Source organism: Gopherus flavomarginatus, chromosome 2 (genome assembly GCF_025201925.1).
Source record: "Gopherus flavomarginatus isolate rGopFla2 chromosome 2, rGopFla2.mat.asm, whole genome shotgun sequence".
In the NCBI taxonomy this organism is placed as follows: Eukaryota; Metazoa; Chordata; order Testudines; family Testudinidae; genus Gopherus; species Gopherus flavomarginatus.
In genome coordinates this window covers 116,106,587-116,124,063 of record NC_066618.1, presented here as the reverse complement: position 1 = coordinate 116,124,063, position 17,477 = coordinate 116,106,587, and the positions used below count along the sequence as shown (strand labels likewise).

The 17,477-nt window shown below is 39.1% G+C and overlaps 1 protein-coding gene across 8 annotated transcripts in view; it reads right to left on the bottom strand.

The window, feature by feature from the left end:
• The window catches only part of LOC127043697 (poly(rC)-binding protein 3-like), a 751,631-nt gene that overhangs the window by 221,996 nt on the left and 512,158 nt on the right, over positions 1-17,477 (bottom strand). The window contains exon 1 of one of the 8 annotated variants that reach the window (XM_050937760.1): positions 14,022-14,056. The exons of 6 other annotated variants lie outside the window; for them this stretch is intronic. The gene's annotated coding sequence lies outside the window, so the exon portion shown is untranslated. One more of the 8 variants, XM_050937757.1, reaches the window with a different exon arrangement.

Genomic DNA, 17,477 nt, shown 5'->3' with positions numbered 1-17,477 from the left:
TGAAACCTTTCTAAGATTAATATGGCTTGTGGTTTGGGATCATCACTGTTAGATCTTTTTATATTGATGCTGCAAGATTTTGGGGGTTAAATGATAGACTATTATTAATTTGTCCGACATCTGGTGTATTTTATTGCTTAAATTTAAATAAAATAAAATAAAATAATCCTCACTGATTAGACATCAGAAACAGAAGAAAATCAAGGAAAAGAGAGGAGGGGAAAAAAGGAAATATAGCAGTTTTAGAGTGTTTTCACAGGTTTGGCATTCTGCAAATTCCAAGTTTTCACTTAACATATTAAGAGACTATCTTTTTCACTTTCAGTTTACAGATCCAGTGCCTCAATATAGCCCCTTGTGTAGCTTCAATAGCACAAAAGGATTGCAAAGCTACACTGCCCTTGCAGATAAGGATTCAATGTAAGGGAATCTCTTGCTAGTGTAGAGTCAGCATAGAAATGCTGGTCCATTGGTTCCATCATTCTGACACTCCCAGACCACTGCAAGAATGGACAGAACTGATTTTGCGCATCTCTGAGTTCTATTCCTTCTCACTAAACATTCTCAAAGGATGATTTTGTGTGATTCCTGATTGAGATGTAGAGGCCAACTGGAAGATTTAGTGAGAAAATAGGACACTTCCCAGGCATACCCAGGGTTGTGAGACACCTTGCTACCACCTGCCCTTAGAATGAGGGGAGCCTTGTCTGTATCTGTCAGAGGTCAGCTCACTTTCTCTCCCAGCCATTGGCAACACAAGCCCTTCTCTCTCAGCCCATGAGGTCACTTCTGTCCCTCATGCAGATTAGCGATAGGCACATTCCAACCCGAGTCCTCCAAACATCTCCCTGCAGAATCCAGCCATTTATTCATGGGATGCTCTCAGAATTATCAGGCCTGCTGTCCTCAAAGGAACAGTACACCATAGCTTGCTAGTTACACTTGAGAATGTAGAGCTGTGTAACACATAGCACTTAGATTTGTCTATAGAGAACACAACTATAAGTTTATTGAACAAAGAAGAGAGATTAATACGATAGCAAACAGAACTATTAAAAACAAAAGCTTTCCATATAAAATAAATTCATGACGTATTCTACAGCCTAAGCTCAAGTAACAAGATCCCCTCTTGCTTTCTAAGGTACTGCTTACCCAAAAGTCCTTCTCACAGCATTTTCCAACCAAGATGGCTGAGATCCTCCTTTCATGGGATCAAATCTGATGGCAACTTGTTTCCCCTTGATGAAGGATGCCAAGACATCTTCCTGCACCTCCAGATATACTAGTCCAGTCCTTTGTTCTTCATCTGTAAAACAGTGTCCTCTGCCCCTGCTGTTCACCTCTTCCTGTTAATTTTCCTTCTGATGTCCCCCGCAATCTCTTCATTAGCATTTCACTTGCAAATCCATGTAAAACACACAGTACACAATGGTCAGCCAGGGAGATAAGTATCTCCCACCTTCAGTCTGGTGGAACCTGATGTAAGGCATGCTACCTCTGGGTCACCTCTCTTTAACTGCAAGGCCTTAGGAACATAGTTTCCTCTCTCTTTATATGTATATATCGCCCACCACACAACCCTTCTTACATATTATCCATTTCACAAAGATTTTGATGATCAGCATGATCTGTTTCCAGTAGAAACCTTACATGGCACTCTTTGGTGAACTAGAATGTAAATACTAGATTCATGGGAATGCTGTAACCCTCTGCCAATTGGTCACAGGAAGTATAGAATGTTGTGCTTTCAGTATGCTGATGACATCCAACTCTATGTCTATCTCATCCAGCGCAGCTACTACTATCAAATGCCTCCCCCCCTGTGTCTTGCTGAGATGAGCTAAGTTAATTGAAGCTCAATCTAGGCAAAATGAAAGTGATGCTGGATGGCTTGGGTAACAACCAGAAGATATGGTGAAGACTATCTTTGCCCCTGTGACTGAGAGTGTGTGTCCAACTTTTGTTACTTGAGTTTGCACACATCTGATTAGCTTCTGTTAGTTGAACAGTTGCATAAGCCTCTTTGGACCCATGCATTTAACCTTCAACAAAGCAACTTCAACCACGATGAAGCATGGAAAGCCGAACGGAATTCACAAGAAGTCACAAACATGTTGTGAAAGACCTGTCACAGAAGACCCCTGGTCTCGACATCCCACAAAGCTCATGGGCAACCTTAACCTGCATCTTCACAAACCATGGCAAACGTGGATACTTGCTGCACAAGTGGAAAATTAAAGATTCTCCAGCGTGCAACTGTGGTCGTCCAGAACAGACCATGGAACATATAACAACTCAATACTTGATTCACAATCATATGAAGAAGAAGAGTAGAACAGCAAAGGCCAGGATGGTCTTCTTTCCATCTGTGTCTGGCTAGCAAGTTGCAACCATTTCTTCAAGATGTGGATCTTATTACTGTCATCTATATCTTTTAGATAATTGCAATGTTCTGTACATGGGGCTACCCTCAGATCAGAGAAGAAAGCGGTGCTGAAGGTGACAGCTCATGTTAGGTGGGGGATCTTGCGAGCACATTATGCCTGGGTCCATGATTGGCACCAGCTGCCTCTTGGTTTCCAGGTGGAGCTTAAGATTTTGGTTTTGTTCTAGAAAGCCCTAAATGGCCTAGATGCATCTATGTAAGAGACTCCACTCTCCTTATGGTACACTACTGCAGCTGAACTAGAGGAAGCACACTAGCTGGGACACTCTCAGTTTAAAAGAGGAGGCTGCTTGCAGGGGGATTCTCGGTGAGGGACCTTCACCTTTGGGACTCATTTCCCCTGACAGTAATCTGAAATAGCCAGAAACTGTTGACTTTTAGGTCACTCCACAAAGCCCATATGTCCCCCCCCCACATTTTGGGGAATAGGACAGAACAGTGTTGGTTGGTCTGTTGGTGGGTGGAAGGGTGTTCCTTGGTTTTGTCTGTTTAGTCATTTCTAGATCTTGGGGTTAGCAATGTTACTAGATTTGTAATGTATGAGAAAATGTATTTTTACCTTGTTGAGAATGGGTCTAGACCCTTGGATAGACACTTGCTTTTTGTACAAACAAGAACGTAAGGTGTTTATCCCGGGCTCCGTGAGTTCTGTACCGCTGGACTCACGGTAACTAAGGCACTTAGCTGTTCAGATAGAGGGAATCAAAAATAGCCCCAATAAATTGTACAAAAACTCTCTAAAACATGCGTGCAAAATGATTTGTGTAATGAAAGGTTTTAACAACACTTGTTAGGGTGATTTATCTGTATAGCTCACTCATGGCTTCCCCATTAATGCAGCCATCCTGACTACATGTTGACAGCACTTTTATACCATATCACAGCATCATATATTCCCTAGCTATATTTATCTAATCACTTATTAATAATTAACTACCAAAATAAAAATGGAATGGAATAATCACAATGCAGTCACCTCTGGAAGAGAATGCAGCATCTGTTTAACAGCACACGCAACCACAAAGATTTAGGACCCAAAGCAACAAGGAGAAACCACTGCACTGCACACATGAGTTGGATTATTATTAGTCCAACAATTCAGTGTATGATGGAGGAAACAGAATTAAATTTCAAGTGTTGTTATAAACAGTAAGGAAAAACTTTTGAAAAATTATTTACTTCTTTTTATAGACAATAGACAAACATGATGCAAAATTTGGTCCTTTCATACTACAAGATATGAACATCTCTCCCGAATCAGTGTTTGCCAAGTGAAAATAAAAATGAATAACCCCCAATTAAAAAAGCTATTAGTTTAAAATTCATTCAAAGCTAACATATTTGTGAGGGTTTGAACATGTTCTAAAAATTGACAACACTGCTTTCTCTTTGACATACAGTACACTTAAAAGAAAACTACATAAACATCATTAAAATGCCATTTAATTAACTTAGGAATGGTGACGAGAACAACAGAGAGATAATTTGTCATAATGATTTTCATTTAAAAACTGCTGTTAGATGAATTGAATTTAGCAGCCCGAAAGCACATATTTCCCTTATTACTGCCTGTCAGCTAGTATTCTGGGGCCCAATGGGAGTTCTGAATGCGGAGTGCTTGCAGAATCTCACCCTACATCTGAAGCTCAAAGAAGAGAAGCGATTTAACTACACTGACTGCAATCCATCTATATTTTAACATGTAGCAAAACCAGAAGACTTTGCTCTGATTTTATCTTCTTCTAACACCGTTATTCTCTAACAAATTTTATATTTGTAATAGCATTCCTTGCTCTGTATGAAAACAAGTAGCCTTTGCCTTGGATAATAAGGAACATTATTGTACATTCAAAACCAGGATAACCATTATTTTGTTTCTTCATTTTTCAAACATCTGAAGGGTTTTCTAAATACTGTTATAACACACACAAAAATCCCACTGGGCCCAAATGGAATGATCATGATTGAGTTCAGACTCAAAATTCTCCAACATTTATAAAATGTTCAAGCTGTATTCCGATCTTGCTTTCAGGTTTTTATTTTATTCAAAATTTTTCTCAGATTAGTCTTGTAAGATGAACCACTTTGGAACTAGCAGCAAATTCTATAATAACTATTAAATATTAGTCCACTAACACATTCATCTAGTGTATAGGAATCGTGTAATATACCTTTAAATAGTTTGTGAGCCCTCTAGTGGTTCTGTGTTCTATGTACAGAAACCTGCCAGAGCAAAAGTATATACTTGTAGCTAAGCCTTGCATGTGTATAATTAGTAAACATGGTTATTTGCACCCCACCATGTGGTTCTTTCATCTTACATTTGTTGTGTAAAGAGCAAAAGATACAATAATTTGCATCCCTGAACGATAAAAGCTGCCACACAGTACATGTACATTGGTCTTCCATAGCATCTTTCATATAAATATGAAAAAGTAGTTTTATAAACAAAAAACAACTTAAATCTAAGAACACCCCAGTGAAATAAAGCTTGCCAGAGATGTATAGACTTTGGCTGAATGTATGGAACGTGGATCTTGGAGGAACATAGTTGTGTGAAGTTCTTTTTTTAAGCTGATTTTTAACACCAGTAAAATTTTGTTCCCTGCCCAAATCCATCTGATTAGATCATTTCTAAGTTGCAGAGCTCCTGCCCATGGGAGAAATTTACATGAGCAAAATACGTTATATGGTTTTAAAAATTACTTACTAAGGATGATTATGAATTGAAATTTGGCCAGGAGCACTGGGCTTACATGCCACTTTAATGCCATCTTTGAGAAAACAGAGTCAGGACCTTGGCTGACATCTCAGAAAAATGACAGCACCTTCAGTAGCATTGTGGCCTTAATACTGTGGTTGTTCATTAATTCACTAGAGATGAATAACTGCCTGCAGCACTTAGGAATAACAACAGGCCTCCCATCAAGTAGTCATATATGACTCAACCTTATTTAGCTTGCACGATCTGTGAAACTTACAGGACAAGATAACATACAATAATATGGCCATAATAAAATGCTTACAACAGTAAAGCTAACAGTGATGGTGTAGTAGCCACTTGCCTGGTTTTGGTAGGGTATTTCTCACAGTAGCCGGCATATCAAACTGTTCACTAAATAACAACCTCAATTTTACAAACATCAGTCTTCCAAATGACCAGTTACATGAACCATTGTTCTCCAACAGGGAAAAAAATAAATCACACAATAGAAGCGATCTCAATGAAGAGCAAATTCCTTCAATGCACTGGATATTGCTTTGCCGTGATGTGAAGGACAAGAAGAAGGCAATGCAGTGCACCATGCTGCAATTTATGCACTACAATTATGGTAATTTTGAGATGTTCAATTTTATGAACTTTCTGATTTTACTCACTGCTCAAACATCAGTTAATTTGTAAAAGAGGGGTTCTGTTGTAAGTATGTCACCCATGTTTCTGTTCTTCCTCTTTCTACCTCATTCTTTTCTCTTTCCCAACCCTAATCTTTCCATCTTTGTCCCATTGCATAATCCCCCCAGCACTCCCTCAATGTCTCTCCACCCCATTGCCATTCCAAACTCTTCCTGTTTCTCTTGATCTTTCTTTCTGAAATCTCCCCTATCCTTTCCAGCACCCCTGCCACTTCTTTTGTCACCCTGCCTATTCTTTCTCGATTTCTCACTAGTCCACCCACATCCAGTCTCCTTCTATTCAAACTCTCCCCCTCCATGGGGAAAGCATACATGGAGGAAAGCCTGTAACTCTTCCATTTTCAGCAGCTTGTGCAGGGTTCTTCTGAAAGCTGTTGTGTCTGCTGTTTCACAGGACTCCCAGGTTAGAGTATAGCAGTGCACTATTCTGTAACACAGTACATCACATGACCAACATAAGCCAAAGATTAGCAATTCAAGCAGTGTGAAGAACCAATTTTTTGGTTCAGGAACAGAACCGAAAAATTATAAACAATAGTTGAGGGTCAAGCTGGAATGATTTTTTTCGATGAAATAAATGTTCAAAAATGTTTAATTTTGGGTTGACCAAAACATTGTGGTTGACCCAAAATGAAATGTTTTGTTTTGATTTTGAAGTTTGAAACAGTTAATTGGGGTTTTTTTTTTAAAAATAAAATTGAGAGAAATTACAAAATAAAATGTCTGTCCAAAACAAAAAGTCAAAATGTTTCAATTCAGAAATGCCAAAATGAACAGTTTTGACTTTTTTGAAGACTATTCCTTACTTATTTATTTGTTTATGACTGAAACAATTTGCTGAAATTGACATGAATTCACAAATTGTTTCAGTCAACTTACATCTCCATTTTTGCCCCCCCCCCCAGAAGATGTTATGGGAAAAATTTTGCCCTGCTGTATTAATTACAGCTCATAAAACTCCCCATATGTCCTAAAAGCTCTTTATGTGGATCAGGAAAAAGGAAGCTTAATGTTATGTCTGTAAATGTGGCACTTCTAACATTTTTCAAGAAGTTGGATGTTGAAAATAATATAAATTCTGTTTGGTCAAATTTCAGAAAAATTGTTTCCCCCCCCTCAACTCAGCCTTTTAAGTTATAGAAGTCACTGATCAGAACTAATTATACTGGCCAGGGCCTGGGGCACCTGAATACAATGATATCATAGATATAAAATCTCGCTTTTATGTAGACAGAGCCTTATAATAAAATCAGAAATAAAAAGTATAATATCCATAGACAGCTCATGAGATTTTTCTCTTCGATATTCCTCCCTCAGATGTAAAGCCCTTAAACAGGCCAATATGTAGGCAATCTCTTATTTAACTAGAATTACAGCACTCACTTTGCTTGAAAACACCATAAATAGTCATAACTGCTTATGTACCAGTTTTTTCAGATCAGTAGCTATAATTCCTGTATATTGATTACAATCCAGGTCTTTCAAAATGTCAAGTTACCTCCAGAAGAATGAGTGGTAGGTTGTAATGGAAGAGGCATGCTCTTGGAATGGGGAATAATTCAGAATTATATGCATGCTGCAATACAGACAATCCGTTAGTACAGGCAACATGACAAGCTGCTTAAGCTTCTCTGTGTTTCCAGGCGAAGCTCCACAATGTCCCAGGACTGATTAACTTGAGTACAAATTGATGGCACTGATAACCTGCAAAGCTGATTTGCAAAAATGCCACCTTGGGCATTGCTGGACTTATTAGACCTTGTGTTAAGTGATTCAGTCCAACAGGAAGGTTGCAGGACGACACTAACTTACATTAGACAGACCCTTTTACTTATGCACTAGGTCCCAAATCCTCCGCCCAGCTTCCAGGCCAAGCAGCTGCGCTGGATATGCCCAAACACATATCCAGTGCAGCAGGAAGATTGGGGCCTCTGAGAGGAACTCCAAGCTATAAACGATTGTGCAGCCTTTCCATGGACCTCCTCCAACTTCAGTCCCCCCCGCCCCCCCTCCTTTCTGGATGGATCTGCTCTGGTTCTGCTGCTGTGGGGAATGCCACAGCTATAAGGGTGTCATTTGTTCTAAATTAGTGTCATCATGCTTTGTAACAAATCATAATCTTCCACTAAGGGCAACACACACAATATCCTTGATAGATGTGACACCAATTTAAGAAGGATCTTTAAAATATGCCTCCCACCCCATAAAAATCTATATACAAAGACGACATCATCAAACAATTCCCATTCAAATGAACCTGTCTTAGAAGATTCTGGTTTATAACAAATCTGAATCAGTTGCCTTTGTTCAGACTACAAAACCAGGGGAAGGGAAACGGGATCCTAAGTAAGATAATGTGATAAAATATATTTAAATTACAGCAATTATTGAAAGATCATTGGGCTCACCAGCGCATTGCCACTTCTCTATGGCTTAAAATCAATGGGAGTCTTTGCACTGACTTCAATGAGTTCTGGATGAGGCTGTATAAGCCTGTTCTTTGGAATTATGGGTCAAACTCTGCCCCTATGATCCATGTGTGGAGGGTTGCTTTGTCACACAGATCTCTCCTTCCTGGGCAAAAGGAAGGCTTTGCCACCTCTTTGGGACCAGTGGAAGGCTTACTTTGGTCTGGTGGTGAAGGAGTGAGTGGACAAGAGGATATGTGCTTTGGTCCTCTACCAGTCCTGCAAGGAGCAGGATGGAAAAGTAATGTAGCCTGTCTGGGGCTTCCTTTTGACAGCGGGGTTCTCCATAACTCATGGAGTTACTCCAGATTTATAGGGGTGTAATTGTGAGCAGAACTTGGCTCATAATATCTAGTATTCTTTTTTCAAGAATTTTTTAAAAAACAGATTCCTGAGACAATTATATTATGAATATTCCTTCCCAGTACAGTCATTAATTAAATTACATTTTAGATACAGAAGATGAGTTTAGAAGCAGTGTTTTGGGGCTGTGGAAAATAAAAGGATTCTCCATAACTAATCTTTATGGCAAAATATCACCTGCAGTTTTATTTTTTTTATTTCCAAGATATATTTCAAGTTACTCTTTCTTCCGCTTCTTATTATGCAAACTACATGCTGCAGATATAGCTTCTGTTTCAATAACATATCTGAGTTGGTTTGTAACGTTTATATATCCATCCAAATCCAACCATACTATTGCACTCGTAATAACAGCCTATGTTGTTTGTCAGACAGCTAAGATAACATTAGTGGTTTAAAATTCTGGATCATCACAGGACTAATAATCTGGATGCTCAGAGCTTGTACTGCCCAAGGCTATTCTAGGCAGGCTCTATGGGTTTTACTTTTGGCAGAAGTTCCAAAAATTCAAGGAAACACAGACCCTACTCAGATAGTTAGGGGGAAAGTAATTAAACAATAACGATTGTACACACACACACACACACACACATATATATATGGACATCACACCTATAATAATTACACCTGGGCCAAGAAATGATGTGGACCAGAGACTTGAACCTGGGTTTACTGCATTCCACTTGAGTACTCTAACTACTGGCCTATTGACTATTAGGTGTCTCTGTCTCCTCTCACACTTCCCCTACCTTTGTCCGCCTCCCATTTTGATCAGAAATTCCACCCTGGACCCGAGAAGCCTTTCCTAGTAACAATTAACCCTTTTGGGGAAAAACTTCAGTTTCAATGAATTGGCATTTTCGAACAAAAAAAGCTCTTTAAATCAAAATTCTTCTGTCCAGCTCTATGCACAGTATACATCAAATTTTTTAAATCAAGATAAGTCTATTTGCTCATATTACTTAACTTACTTCTCAACTCAATACTGAATCATTCATGTTTTGCTATAGACTATAGAGAATTGTAATTCTTTAGTATTACACAAAGTGGTATTAAATAGTTCAGAATTCTTGGTTCATTTGGCATTGATTAGATGGCATGAACAAAATAAATTAGCATATACTATACATGTTCCTGGTACATTAGTGGTGATAAAAAATTAAAATAATCGTGTTTTGCTCTTAGATTAAGTTCCGGTTCAGGCTGGTAACATCTGAAACTGAGTAGGCAGAACTGACACACAGAAGGTCTACTCATAGCCAAATGTACAGCAATGGGTAAAGATCACTCTGACTCAGAAAAGGTAAGCTAAGCCTACAGGACAACATCTATTGTTCGGATGATGAAAACAATAGTCCTTTTCTTTCAGGAATGCAAGAACTATACACATCACCACCCCCCTAAATCAGAAGGGAAACAAAAGCACGGGCTTGATGTGTAAAAGGAAAATAAAAGCTGCTTGCTTGGGTGATTCAGAAATACAAACCTGCACTGCATAACCTAAGAGAGAACAAGCGTCCTGAACGTATACACTTCTACTTCCAGTACTACCCACAGCCAAAAGAAAACAACATTTATAGGGGAACAAAGATTATAGGGATGGAAAAAATGAGCTGGCCTCACATTGTGGAAGAGGTGAAAAACTGAAAGCACAGGCCAGATTTTCAAGAGAGTTTGGTAGTGACCACCACCAACATGCAAACTCAAGAAAACATCTTCCCCTCTCTCTGTCCTTCTCTGAAGTGATAAGAAGTGGGGTTCACCCAGAAATAAACGGCACAACTCCGGAGGGAAGAAGTAGCGCAACATTGGTTTTTGGGTTCTATATTCTATATGGTGTCATCCACTGGCAGGAGGAGGGCTATGCAAAAACCATTCTGACCCATATAAAGAATGGGCTTGTCTCAGCTTGAAATTTTGTCTGGTTTTTATTTTATCTGAGCAGTTCACCCATCCCTGCTACAATGAGAGCACGGTCAATAACTGGAAATCAAGGAGGAGGAAGCATGTACAAGAACTCTGTCGAAGGAAACATAGCTATGACATATGGGCATTTAAACAGCAGGAAAAATTGGTGGCAGTACTCAGAACTCGTTTCAGGCAGCAATATCTAAGTGCTAAAGTTGTTCCCTCCTCTCTCATATGTGCATAAAGATCTACTTTGGGTGCTGGGAGTGGAGACCAGGTTGGCATAGGCTCTGCACTTACTGCCCACATTCTGTATTAGCAGTCGTGCTAGTGCTCCACGCTCAAACAATCAAGTGCTCAATACAGAGCTTGTTCGATCAGGCTTTGGACAGGAGTTCAGAAGTTGGCTCTAAGTCTGCACGTTCAGACATGCACCCTGAATAACTTTCATCCATCAGCATGGGGTTTCCTTTAATAGTGAAACTTGACATTTCACAACTCTATTTCACTGCTTTCCCTTAGGAAAGGAAACAATAACACAGAAAAAAAATGTTTTTCCTGTAGCTGAAGGTGGTCATGTAGGAAAGAAAACAAAATCCAGGCATATAATATTTGCTTGGCCTGTTCCCTGACCTAAATTGCAGCCCCCTGTCATGCCTACTCTGAATGATGATCATAAAATCAAATACTGAAATGGTTATTCAATTCTTATTCTATAAGCAGAAATTGTGATGTTAGTTATTATTGGCTTTTCATGCTTTAGTAAATGTCTTTAAAATACCTTTGTGAATTGGCTGACGTGTTTTTGAAATAGTGGAAGTATTATGCTAAATCAGATGCCCCTGGTTTTTGTGTTAACAAAATTTACTCCTTAATGGTCTTCTCTCTCGTGTTTAGACTCAGAAAAGCCCTCTAAACATGAAAGCACAGGGTTCCATATCTATTCCATCACAATGACTACATGTAACTTGCTTACTTAAGAAGAGAAACAATGAGTTTTATTATCTCAATGGCTGCAAAGTCAACTTCAGATTTGCAAAAAGAAACATCCCAAGTTCTTTTTCCTCTCTCACTCTCATTATGACTACCCATAAAAGTTCTATTTGTCATTTACTGGTAGGGAAATTAAAAGGCAATTCTGTTGACAATGCACTTGGCAGAATACAATCCACCTTCCTCTTTCATAGTTGTATTGATGCTGCAATGCTAACATGAGTAAAGAGTAGAAGATACATTTGCAGCAGATATGCTGGGACAGAAAGAAAATGACAATTTTTGCATCTTCACTTTCTCACGTAAAGGATTTGTGCTTCAAAAGCAGGTGATAATGGATTTTAAAGCAATATATTTCTACATGCAGTGGGTAGCATGAGATGACTGACTGTGGGCCAGGGTCTAAGTTGCTGTAAGTTATGCTCTTGAAAAATATTCAGATCTACCAAGTAGAGTTTAAAATACCTGCTTTTAAATGTTATAGCTTTTAATAATAGACTTCCATAATAGACTAGAATAATTGCAATCAATTATATACAAATATGTGCATACAAACAAATATCTGTTTTTTTAAATACCTTTAAAGGACATCACTCTACAAAGTCTTATTCCTGCAAGTAATCTTACTCAGGCAAACAGTTCCTTTGAATTCAATGCAATTAGCCTGTTGCACAAGAAAGCATTTGCAAGATTAAGTCATAAATATGTATTTATCAGATGCACATTCTTTACTTCTTTCAAGTATTGTATATAATAATAGGCAGACAGTAACCATCCAAATTCTACAAATATTATACTAATAAAAAAGGGGACAACTAAAAATATTATCTAATGCCTGCCCAATGCCCCAAACCAAAATCATCTGTGTGGAAAGATGCCATGTCTGTCTCTCAGATACAGAATACAGACTTTAAGAACAGCTACCTAGAGACACAGTTAGCCAAGATATCAGAACTGGGAACTGGAACAGATTCTAAAAGATCGGTCATAGAAGGCATTTCCCTTTTATGTAAAAAATAAAATTAACAATAAGCCACATTAAAATAATATTAAATTAAAAGCAAGATAACTCATGGATGTCAAACTTAGTGCTAAGGCTGCTGTGCTCATTCCTAAAATTCAGGACAGAGGGTCAGTCTTTGCTTAGAATTTCCTGGATTGTTTTAGTTTATGCCACAACTTTAAAATTTACTTTAAAATGCGTATGGTGTATTTTGCAAAGTTCTGCATGGCATAATAGGATACTGGAGATAGGAGAGAAATAGAAAAATTCACAGGGACTCCAGAGGGCTACACCAAGATATACCCAAAACAGAATCAGTCTTGCAATTAGCAAATACCATTGCAGATTAGACCCCAATCCTGCAATCAGATTCATGTCAGTGGACCTTTATGCCTTTGAGAAAATCCACTGAAGTCGATGGCCCAGATCTTTAGCTAGAACTCAACAGCCACTGAATTGAATAGAGCTATGACAGTTTGCACCAGCTGAGGATCCAGCTCTGTGCATCCCCAGCTAGGTTGAGGGGTGGAGAGCTTCTGTGTGGATGCATGTTTTACTTAAGACAGGAATTTCAAATTCAAATAATCAACCCAAAGCTTTCTGACAATATCTTTCTAGATATACATAGAGAAAACTACTCAAAAACTAATTCAAAACACAGAATTACATGTGTTTTCAAGTAAAAAAAAAAGTGAGGATTATGAATTACAATTAAAATGATGCTTCTTATTTTTGTCTAAAACAATAATTGGCATGTACCTCTATACCAAGTTGTAGGGCTGGATCTTTGGATCTAATGCGTTAACCAAAGAAGCTTTACATATTTTATGAATGAAGTTGCTGCTGCATGATTCAACTACTAGTTTATCTGTACTTTAAAAGAAAATGACTAGGAGTAAATGTGCGGCAGACTAAACTACATAATTTTATCATCAAGTAACATACAATATTGATGGAATAGTATAGAAAAGGACATATTGTTCCAGTCAACTGCAACATTGCTGTAGTTATAGATAAATAAAACATTTTGATCCTGATTTCAACAATAGAAGAAAATAATAACCTAAAAAGTGGTAAGCACTAGTATCCATGGGAAAACATTCCAAAATTCTATTTAGCTTTTAATTTCATCATCCCAAAATACTTGACAAGGAAACAGACTATTTTATTCTCAAGTATTTTATCACAACTGTTGCCTAGAAGAACTCTCTTATCAGCCTATCAGATTCTGATTTCCCATACAGAATGAATGTATTGATGCACTTATATTAAATGGTTTACTCACAGCACATTCATTCAGATTCACATGCTAGTTTTCTTTCCTTCATAAAAAGGCATCTTTGAAACATGGCTGAAAAGCCAGTTCAGAAAAAGTTGTCTTCTGAATATAACAGCTGAATACCACATACAATCTCAGTATACTCACAGGAGTGAATCGGTAACACTGCACATTGTTCTGAGCATAATGGGAAATGCCATCCAAGCTAGCAAAGGGGGGTGGGGGGACCTTTTCCCTGATTGGCTGTTCATCCTAAGCTGCCTGGCAAAGGTTTGAAATATGCAATGCAGGGAAGTGATATTCTGTGGCATTCATTCAATTTACCTGCACTAGACTCCAGGGAGCCATACTATTAAACAACAGCTCCAGTGGGTCAATAAAGTTAACTTAATTAAATTGGTTTCCCTCCCTCACTTCCAACTAGCAAGATTTAGGGCAGAGGGACACAGCATTGCTTGGAAAGAAAAGGATGATTTAGTTAATCATCTGATGAAGCCAGACATACATTTTTGTCAATAATTATCCCACAAAGCAAAGTGCTAGTTTAAAATGAAAACAATCATGTATGCTGAGAAAAGAGACTATGCCTACTAATGACCAGCCATTAATATTTTTCAAGAACCGTCAATTTAATCCACTACCTAAAAGCAAGGAGCAGTATCTTATTATTGCTCTTTGTATTCCATAAAACTAAAATTACAATTGCTTAAGTGAAGTGCGTATAAAACATACTATCATGGCTACAAGCATAATAAACACAAGCTCTTAATTTGAGAGGGATGGTACCTAGTACCTTTCTGGTCATTTGGCTCTCTGTATCCTCACTGGCTTACACAAGTCACCTTTCAGCAGTCTTTCATTCTATTCTACACTAAGTGGTGCAAGTAGTGAAACCTATAGTTAAGGCTGCGAAACAATTTCACTTATAAAAACTTGGTTTGCAGTTGCTTATAACTTTGCCAAACTTTTAACTGTTTAGATTGAAATTTTCCATGTCAGGAGTCTGACTCAGGCTGAACAGTTCTGGAAAGCTTTAGTTAAAATGTTTTAACCATTTTGTGAGAATGAGATGAGGGAAAATACATTGTTATATCTATGTTAATTAACTATTACAACAATTTCATTGAGATGCTGTAGGCCCTCCATGCTTTGGAGCAAGAGGGTAGCTTGATGTCATGGATGTGCCTTTTTCTGTCCCTGTGAAAATTCCCCCAAATTTATAAGCTTCTAAAAAAAATCTCAGTTTGAATATACTCATTTGAACCTTTTTGGAGTTTGGCAGCTATGTTGTCTGAAGATTCTATCTGCACTGGGCATGCTCCATCCCGTCACAGTTCCTGCCTGCCAACAGGACTGTACTTGCACCATCCCTCACACAACAATTAGGCAAGTTCCACTCCAGGACTGCAGAGGCTGAGCAATACTTTCCCTGCAATTGCTCCTCCTAGTAGCTGGGGGCTGCTGTGGCACCAGGCACAGCAACAGATATCTGTGCTCTCATGGCTCCCTGGCAGAGTGAAGGAGAAGGAAGAGGTAACAACAATACACTTAGAGAGTGAGGGTCCACAGAGCTGAATGTCCATGGACACCTGGTACGGCTCCACAGAGTTATTACTGAAATGGTGCAGCCAGGTTAAACATGGACAATTGTGAGGATGCTGCCAGGCAATGTCCCCTCCTGACCTCAAATCCTATCTTCAAGGCTTGATGTGCAGGGACTTTATCTCCAAAGTGGGCTATATGACCAAAAAGTACCAGCTGGCAATGACTGATGATGTCTTCAATCCTCTTGAGGCCAGTTCTTCATAATACGTCCCTCTTACTGATAAAATCAAACCATTTTATGCTCTACAGCCACTGCTGACAACACACATGAAATGCCTCCAGCCTCCTGATGTCCTGTTTAAGCAATGTCCATGTTTCAGATCCACATAAAAGGATTGTAAGTACACAGGTTTGATGAATCCATACTTTTGAATATAATTTCACCTTTTTTTTGGCTCTAGACCCTAATGCAGGTCCTTCATGGATAAGGCTGCTAAATCAATTTTCCTTAGGATGTCTAGCTAGCAATGCCCATTTGTTATCAATTTACCACTTAGGATAGATGAAATCATCCACTACTTCCACAGTTTGTCCTCACCACATATTTCTTGCATCACAACTTTTGTGCTGACACTCTTATTTTGTGTTTTTCCCAAGAAACCCTTAGCTCAAGGGCAGGTACCATGTGCTGAAAGCTCTCTAAAGCATCTTTAAGGTCATTTGCATCCTGGCCAAAGAGGATGACATCATCTGCATAATCCAAGTCAGCAAACAAAGTTGAATTGACCATTATACCGGTATTAGTGGAGATATATTCAAGCAGCCAATTCACTGCATGGCAGAACAGGGCTTGGGCCAGGACATATCCCGGCTTCACCCTGGATCTAGTGTAAAACCTGTCAGACCTATGAGTTCCCCATGGCAAACAGGTCTGATTCATTATGTACATCTTGAATTAACCTCAGGAGGGTGATGGGGGCGCCAAGTCTTGTACAGCCTTCTACAGAGCAGCACTATCAATAGAATTGAAGGCTGCCTTTATGTCTAACATATGCTGCTGTCGAAGGACAACTAAATTCATAATGAATCTACCAGCACTCCCAGCTATCTTCGAGACACGACTGACTTCCTGAGGAAACTACAATCCATCGATGATCTTCCACTGTGGATATAGAAGCCCGCTACACCAATATTCCATACAAAGATGGACTACAAGCTATCAGGAACAGTATCCCCGATATGTCATAGCTAACCTGGTGGCTGAACTTTGTGACTTTGTCCTCACCCACACTATTTCACATTTGGGAACAATATATATCTTCAAGTCAGCAGCACTGTTATGGGTACCCGCATGGCCCCACAATATGCCAACATTTTTATGGCTGACTTAGAACAACGTTTCCTCAGCTCTCTTCCCCTAATGCCCCTGCTCTATTTGCGCTACATTGATGACATCTTCATCATCTGGACCCATGGAAAAGAAGCCCTTGAGGAATTCCACCATGATTTCAATAATTTCCATCCCACCATCAACTTCAGCCTAGATCAATCCACACAAGCGGTCCATTTCCTGGACACTACTGTGCTAATAAGCGATAGTCACATAAATACCACCCTATACTGGAAACCTACTGACCGCTATACTTACCTACATGCCTCCAGCTCCCATCCAGGACACACCACACGATCCATTGTCTACAGCCAAGCTCTAAGATACAACCGCATTTGCTCCAGTCCCTCAGACAGAGACAAGCACCTACAAGATCTCTATCAAGCATTCTTAAAACTACAATACCCACCTGATGAAGTGAAAAAACAAATTGACATAGCCAGATGAATACTCAGAAGTCACCTCCTACAAGACAGGCCCAACAAAGAAAATAACAGAACATCACTAACTGTCACCTTCAGCCCCCAACTAAAACCTCTCCAGCGCATCATCAAAGATCTACAACCTATCCTGAAAGATGATCCCTTACTCTCACAGATCTTGGGAGACAGACCTGTCCTTGCTTACAGACAGCCCCCTAACTTGAAGCAAATACTCACCAGCAACCA